We start from the raw sequence: 8,707 nt of genomic DNA on the forward strand, positions 1-8,707 counted from the left end.
GCCGCGGGAGGGAGGAATGAAGGGAAGACTGAGAAGGTGAGAGGGGAGGGGCTCGGGGAGAGGGAGCATGGTGGGAGAGAAGGTGGAGAAACGAGAGGGGGGGTGTGAGAGGAGAGGGGGGAGTGAAGAGAGGAGAGGAGAAGGGGTTGGAAGAGGAGAGGGGGGTGAGAGGAGAGGGGGGGTGAGAGGAGGGGGGGTGTGGGAGGAGGTGGGGTGAGCGGAGAGGAGGGGGGGAGAGAGAGGGGGGGGTGAGAGGAGGGGGTGGGGACGAGAGAGGAGAGCGGGGGGGAGGGAGGGAGGAGGGGGAGAGGAGCGGGGGGGGAGAGAGGAGAGGGGGTGGAGGGAGGAGAGGAGGGTAGAGAGGAGAGGGGGGGTAGAGAGAAGGAGGGGGGGGGTGAGAGAGGAGGGGGGGGGAGGGAGGAGAGGAGGGTGAGGGAGCTGGGGGGCGGAGAGAGAGGGGGGGAGAGGAGAGGGGGGGAGAGAGGGGGAGGAGAGGGAGGGGGGGGAGTAGAGGGGGAGGAGGGAGCAGGGGGGGTGAGAGGAGAGGGGGGTGGCGGAGAGGTGGGGTGTGAGAGGAGAGGAGGGGGGGTGAGAGGAGGGGGGGGTGAGAGGGGGGCCAAAGAGGAGGGGCGTGAAGGAGAAGCAGGGGGGTGAGAGGAGAGTATGGGGGTGTGAGAGGAGAGGAGGGGGGGTGTGAGAGGAGGGGGGGTGGGGTAGAGGAGGGGAGAGAGGGAGGGGGGTGGAGAGGAGAGAGGGGGGGTGTGAGGAGGAGGGGGGGGGGGGGTGAGAGGAGAGGAGGGGGTGTGAGGGAGAGGAGGGGGTGTGGAGAGAGGGGGGGGAACGAGATGAGAGGCGGGAGGGAGGAAGAGGGGGGGGGGTGAGAGGAGAGGAAGGGGTGAAAGGAGAGAGGGGAGAGAAGAAGGAGAGGGAGAGAAGAGATTTGGTGAGAGGGAGGAGAGAAGGAGAGGAGAGGGGGATGAGAGGAGATGGAGAGAGCAGGGAGGAGGAGAGGGAGCCTGAGAGGAGCGGTCAGGAGAGGAGGAGGGGGGGGAACAGAGGAAGAGGAGGAGGGGGGAACTCTCTTAACTCACCTAGGGGGCGGAGTGGAGAGGAGAGGAGGGGGTGAGAGGAGAGGAGAGTGAGAGAGGAGGGGGGGAAAGAGAGGAGAGGAGAGGGGGAGAGAGGAGGGGAGTGGGAGGAGAGGAGAGGAGGGGTGTGTGAGGAGAGAGGGAGGGATCAGGGGAGAGGAGAGGAGGTGGGAGAGAAGGAGAGGAGGAGGGGGGTGAGAGAAAGGAGAGGAGAGGGATGAGAGGGAGAGGAGGAGGGTGTGAGAGGATGGGGGGGGGAGGAGAGGAGAGAGAGGGAGAGAGAGAGAGGGAGAGAGGGGGGGAGATAATCAACAAAGAATAATCATGGGGAAGAGAGAGGGGAGGGAGAGAGAGAGATGGAGAGAGGGAGAGAGATAATAAATAAATTAAAGGATATTGGAGAGAGAGGAGGGGAGAGAGAATGCGGGCAGGCTCGAAGGGCCGAAGAGAAGAGGGCACCTAATTTCTATTTTCTATGAGATAGAATGGAAAAGAAGAGAAAAAGAGTAAAAAAGGAGAGGGGGATAGAAAGAAATGAGAGACAGAGAGAGAGGGAAGTAAAGCTGTGAAAAGATGAGAAAAAGAGAAAGAGCCAAGCGATCAGCTGGAGGAAGCCGGTGGGTCGGGCAGCATCTGTGGGTGGGAAGTCAGGGTGTTGACCAGAAATGCCAGCCATTCCATTCCACCCACTGCTGCTGCCTTTGGGTAGATTACACGTTGGACCAGAATGTGGGGAGTGTGGGGGAGAGCGAGTGAGACGAGACGGGGGGGAGAGTGTAAGGGAGAGAGGTGAGGGAGGAATGAGGAGGAGAGAAGGTGGGAGGGAGGATAGTGGAGAGGGGGAGAGGGGAGCATGGTGGGAGAGAAGAGTGGAGAAACGAGAGGAGGGTGTGAGGAGGGGGGTGTGAGAGAGGAGGGGGTGGGTGAGGAGGGGGGGTGAGAGGAGGGGGGGTGAGAGAGAGAGGAGAGAGGAGGGGGGGTGAGAGGAGGGGGGGGTTGAGAGAGGGGAGGAGGGGGGTGAGAGAGGAGAGGAGGGGGGGGAGGGAGGGGGTGAGAGGGGGGGGAGAGGAGAGAGGAGTGAGGAGGGGGGGTGTGTGAGGAGGGGGGGGGGAGAGAGGAGAGGAGGGGGGGGGTGAGAGGAGGGGGGGTGGAGAGGAGGGGGGGTGCTAGAGAGGAGAGGAGGGGGGGGTGAGAGGAGGGGGGGTGAGAGGAGGGGGGGGTGAGAGAGGAGAGGAGGGGTGGGGGGTGAGAGAGGAGAGGATAGGGGGGGGTGTGAGGAGGGGGGGGTGAGAGAGGAGAGGAGGGGGGGGTTGAGAGGAGGGGGGGTGAGAGGAGGGGGGGGGTGAGAGAGGAGAGGAGGGGGGGTGAGAGGAGGGGGGTGAGAGGAGGGGGGGGGGGGGTGAGAGAGGAGAGGAGGGGGGGGGATGTGAGGAGGGGGGGTGAGAGAGAGGAGAGGAGGGGGGAGTGAGAGAGAGAGAGGAGGGGGGGGTGAGAGGAGGGGGGGGGTGAGAGAGGAGAGGAGGGGGGGGGTGTGAGGAGGGGGGGTGTGTGAGGAGGGGGGGTGAGAGGAGGGGGGAGTGAGCGAGGAGAGGAGGGGGGTGAGAGGAGGGGGAAAGTGAGGTAAAAAACAGGATGAGAGCTATAGATATATTTAAGAGGGAGTTAGATGTGGCCTTTGTGGCTAAGGGGATCAGGGTTATGGAGAGAAGGCAGGTACAGGATACTGAGTTGGATGATCAGCCAATGATCATATTGGAATGGTGGTGCAGGCTCGAAGGGCCGAATGGCCTCTACTCCTGCACCTAATTTCTATGTTTCTATGAGAATAGAATGGAAAAGAAGAGGAAAAAGGAGTAAAAAGGAGAGGGGGATAGAAAGAAATGAGAGACAGAGAGAGAGAGGGAAGAAAAGCTGTGAAAAGATGAGAAAAAGAGAAAGAGCCAAGCGATCAGCTGGAGGAAGCCGGTGGGTCGGGCAGCATCTGTGGGTGGGAAGTCAGGGTGTTGACCAGAAATGCCAGCCATTCCATTCCACCCACTGCTGCTGCCTTTGGGTAGATTACACGTTGGACCAGATTCCAGCACCGTCAGTCCCTTGTGTCTCACGGGCGACAATGGTTGCTGCCTTACAGCTCCGGACACCCGGGTTCGATCCTGACCACAGGTGTTGTCTGTACGGAGTTTGCATGTTCGAACCAAGTCAAGTCAAGTTTATTTGTCACATACACATACGAGATGTGCAGTGAGATGAAAGTGGCAATGCTCGCGGACTTTTGTGCAAAAGACAAACAACCAAACAAGTTATAAACACAATCATAACACACATATTCTTTTACATAATAAATAATGGAAGGAAAAACGTTCAGTAGAGTTAGTCCCTGGTGAGATAGGCGTTTACAGTCCGAATGGCCTCTGGGAAGAAACTCCTTCTCAACCTCTCCGTTCTCACCGCATGGCAACGGAGGCGTTTGCCTGACCGTAGCAGCTGGAACAGTCCGTTGCAGGGGTGGAAGGGGTCTCCCATGATTTTATTTGCTCTGGAGTTGCACCTCCTGTTGTATAGTTCCTGCAGGGGGGCGAGTGAAGTTCCCATAGTGCGTTCGGCCGAACGCACTACTCTCTGCAGAACCTTCTTGTCCTTGGCAGAGCAATTCCCAAACCAGATGGTAATGTTCCCGGACAAGATGCTTTCCACCGCCGCTGCGTAGAAGCACTGGAGGATCCTCGGAGACACTCTGAATTTCCTCAATTGCCTGAGGTGGTAAAGGCGCTGCCTTGCCTTACTCACCAGTGCTGAGGCGTGTGACCTTGTGTGGGTTTTCTCCAGTTTCCTCCCACCCTTCAAACCCTCCGACTCGGTTTGTACTCGCTAGAATTTAAGGATTGAGGGGGGGGGGATCTTATAGAAACGTACAAAATTCTTAAGGGGTTGGACAGGCTGGATGCAGGAAGATTGTTCCCGATGTTGGGGAAGTCCAGAACAAGGGGCCACACACAGTTTAAGGATAAGGGGAAATCTGGAGTATTGCGTACAGTTTTGGTCTCCAAATCTGAGGAAAGACATTCTTGCCATAGAGGAGGGAGTACAGAGAAGGTTCACCAGACTGATTTCTGGGATGTCAGGACTTCCATATGAAGAAAGACTGGATAGACTCGGCCTGTACTCGCTAGAATTTAGAGGATTGAGGGGGGGATCTTATAGAAACTTACAAAATTCTTAAGGGGTTGGACAGGCTGGATGCAGGAAGATTGTTCCCGATGTTGGGGAAGTCCAGGACAAGGGGTCACACAGTTTAAGGATAAAGGGGAAGTCTTTTAGGACCGAGATGAGAAAATCATTTTTCACACAGAGTGGTGAATCTGTGGAATTCTCTGCCACAGAAGGTAGTTGAGGCCACACAGTTCATTGGCTATATTTCAGAGGGAGTTAGATGTGGCCCTTGTGGCTAAAGGGATCAGGGGGTATGGAGAGAAGGCAGGTACAGGATACTGAGTTGGATGATCAGTCATGATCATATTGAATGGCGAATGGTGCAGGCTGGAAGGGCCGAATGGCCTCTACTCCTGCACCTATTGTCTATGTTTCTATGTTTCAAAGACATACGGGTTTAGAAACATAGACATAGAAATTAGGTTTGTAGGTTAATTGGCTAGGTTTGGTTGTAAATTGTCCCCAGTTTGTGTTGGATAGTGTTAGTGTGCTGGGCCTGTGTTCCCTCTGTGAACTGCAGGCAGACATCCTGGGAGATGTCCTGGTCCTCCCAAAACCCCTCGCCCTCCCAGCTCAGTAAGATGTCCGTCGGGGAATGCTGCCGACTGGCCCATGCCAGGCTGCAGGAGTACGTGCTGAGAGACGCACTGAAGCTTGATGCAGCCAACACCAAGGCTCTGTGGCAGAGGACCATGGTCTAGGATCCTTCCGCTGATGAACAGTGAGGGGCAGAGTCAGTTCATAAGTGATAGGAGCAGAATTAGGCCATTCGGTCCATCAAGTCTACTCCGCCATTCAATCAAACATAGAAACATAGAAATTAGGTGCAGGAGTAGAGGCCATTCGGCCCTTCGAGCCTGCACCGCCATTCAATATGATCATGGCTGATCATCCAACTCAGTATCCCGTACCTGCCTTCTCTCCATACCCCCTGATCCCCTTAGCCACAAGGGCCACGTCTAACTCCCTCTTAAATATAGCCAATGAACTGGCCTCAACTACCCTCTGTGGCAGAGAGTTCCAGAGATTCACCACTCTCTGTGTGAAAAAAAAGTTCTTCTCATCTCGGTTTTAAAGGATTTCCCCTTTATCCTTAAGCTGTGACCCCTTGTCCTGGACTTCCCTAACATCGGGAACAATCTTCCTACATCTAGCCTGTCCAAACCCTTAAGAATTCTGTAAGTTTCTATAAGATCCCCTCTCAAGCTCCTAAATTCTAGAGAGTATAAACCAAGTCTATCCAGTCTTTCTTCATAAGACAGTCCTGACATCCCAGAAATCAGTCTAGTGAACCTTCTCTGCACTCCCTCTATGGCAATAATGTCCTTCCTCAGATTTGGAGACCAAAACTGTATGCAATACTCCAGGTGTGGTCTCACCAAGACCCTGTACAACTGCAGTAGAATCTCCCTGCTCCTATACTCAAATCCTTTTGCTATGAAAGCTAACATACCATTCGCTTTCTTCACTGCCTGCTGCACCTGCATGCCTACTTTCAATGACTGGTGTACCATGACACCCAGGTCTCGCTGCATCTCCCCTTTTCCTAGTTGGCCACCATTTAGATAATAGTCTACTTTCCTGTTTTTGCCACCAAAATGGCACCGAATTCACAACTCTCTGGGTGAAAAAGTTTTTCCTCATCTCAGTCCTAAATGGCCGACCCCTTATTCTTAAACTGTGTGTGACCCCTGGTTCCGGACTCCCCCCAACATCGGGAATGTTTTTCCTGCATCTAGACTGTTCAATCCATTAAGAATTTTATATGTTTCTATAAGAACACCTCTCATCCTTCTAAACTCCAGAGCGTACAAGCCCAGCTGCTCCATTCTCTCAGCATATGACAGTCCCGCCATCCCGGGAATTAACCTGGTGAACCTACGCTGTACTTCCCTCAATAGCAAGAATGTCCTTCCTCAAATTTGGAGACCAAAACTCCACACAATACTCCAGGTGTGGTCTCACCAGGGCCCTGTGGCAATAATGTCCTTCCTCAAATTTGGGGACCAAAAAGACAATAACTTCTCTTTCAGAAACAGGCACAAACTAGCTGGAGTACCTCAGCGGGACAGGCAGCATTTCTGAAGAGAAGGAATGGGTGACGTTTTGGGTCGAGACCCTTCTTCGGACCCACTGCAAGCTGGGCCCACTGCACATCAACTCCCCACAGCAGGACAGAGACCAGACCCAGGGTACAAAGGACCACATAATAGGGCCCACACACCCATGACACCCAGGTCTCGCTGCATCTCCCCTTTTCCTAGTCGGCCACCATTTAGATAATAGTCTGCTTTCTATCAGCAAGGCTGATCTATCTCTCCTTCTCAACCCCATTCTTCTGCGTTATCCCCATAACCCCTGAATGGGACATCCCAAACAAGAATCTATCCATCTCTGCCTTAAAAATATCCATTGATGGCCTCCACCACCTTCCATGGCAATGAACTCCACAGATTCACCGAGACCCACTCAAACTAGTGGGATTTCAGGGATGTTTAGCCTAAAGATAGGTACGAACATTACTGAGAATGACACGACAGCCACAAGGATGTTTCGGGTTGAGACCCTTCTCCAGGGGGAGACTGACTCTCAGTCTGAAGAAGGGTCTCGACACCAAAACATCACCTATTCCTTTTCTCCAGAGTTGCTGCCTGACCCGGCTGAGTTACTCTAGCTATGGGGGAGTCCAGAACCAGGGGCCACACACACACAGTTTAAGAATAAGGGGAAAGCCATTTAGAACGGAGACGAGGAAACACTTTTTCTCCCAGAGATGTGTGAGTCTGTGGAATTCTCTGCCTCACAGAGGGCGGTGGAGGCCGGTTCTCTGGATGCTTTCAAGAGAGAGCTAGATTGGGCTCTTAAAGATAGCGGAGCCAGGGGATATGGGGAGAAGGCAGGAACGAGGTACTGATTGGGGATGATCAGCCATGATCACATTTAATGGCGGTGCTGGCTGGAAGGGCTGAATGGCCTCTACTCCTGTTATCTATTGTCAATCTGTCGCCCTCATGACCTTACAAACATCTATAAAGTTGCCCCTTATTCTTCTGCGTTCCAGTGTGAATAGACTGAGCCTGTCCAATCTCTCCCTGTGTCTAAAGCCCCTCCATTCCCGACTGGTGAATCACTGGTGAATCACAGCCGGTGGAGATTACAAAAAGTGCTGGGCATCGCCCATCCCATCACGGGCATCGATCTCCTCACCATCGAAGGGATCTGTGGGAGGTGCTGGCTCAAAAAGGCAGCAAGTATCATCACCTACCCACACCACCCTGGCCATATCTCCAGTTTCACTAACCAACCTCCTTTCCATTGTGTATGAAGGAAGGAACTGCAGATGCTGGTTTAAACCGAAGATAGATACAAAATGCTGGAGTAACTTGGGCAGCATCTCTGGAGAGAAGGAATGGGTGATGTTTCGAGTCGAGACCCTTCTTTTCTCCAGAGATTTGACCTGTCCCGGTGAGTTACTCCAGCGTTTTGTGTCTACAGTGCATTCAGAAAGTATTCAGACCCCTTCACTTTTTCCACATTTACAATGTTACGTTACAGCCTTATTTTAAAATGGATTAAATTATTTTTTCTTATCAGCAACCTATACACAATACCCCAGAATGAAGATGCAAAAACATAGAAACATAAAAATTAGGTGCAGGAGTAGAGGCCATTCGGCCCTTCGAGCCTGCACCGCCATTCAATATGATCATGGCTGATCATCCAACTCAGTATCCCGTACCTGCCTTCTCTCCATACCCTCTGATCCCTTTAGCCACAAGGGCCACATCTAACTCCCTCTTAAATATAGCCAACGAACTGTGGCCTCAACTACCTTCTGCGAGAGAGAATTCCAGAGATTCACTACTCTCTGTGTGAAAAAAGTTCTTCTCATCTCGGTTTTAAAGGATTTCCCCCTTATCCTTAAGCTGTGACCCCTTGTCCTGGACTTCCCCAACATCGGGAGCAATCTTCCTGCATCCAGCCTGTCCAACCCCTTAAGAATTTTGTAAGTTTGTGTTTGTGCTTTTTTTTTAAATTTCTATTTTATTTTTTTTAATAAGTTTTAATATTTATTATTTATTTATTTTTATGATACTGACTGTAAAGGGAAATTCATTTTGTTGTCTCTAATTGAGACAACGACAATAAATTTGAATACAATAGGAATTTGCCAAAAGGGAATTTGCAACTCCCTCTTCTCCTCTGTCCCATCGGGCAAAATGTACAAAAGTGTGAAAACACACACCTCCAGATCCAGCATTGGAGAAACTCGGCAGGTGAGGCAGCATCTATGGAGCGAAGGGAAAGGTGACGTCTCGGGTCGAGACCTGAAACGACACCTCTTCCTTCGTTCCATAGATGATGCCTCACCGGCTGAGTTTCCCCAGCATTTTCATCTACCTTGGACA

The sequence above is a fragment of the Leucoraja erinacea genome, unplaced genomic scaffold (genome assembly GCF_028641065.1).
Source record: "Leucoraja erinacea ecotype New England unplaced genomic scaffold, Leri_hhj_1 Leri_1432S, whole genome shotgun sequence".
NCBI classification, from domain to species: domain Eukaryota; kingdom Metazoa; phylum Chordata; class Chondrichthyes; order Rajiformes; family Rajidae; genus Leucoraja; species Leucoraja erinaceus.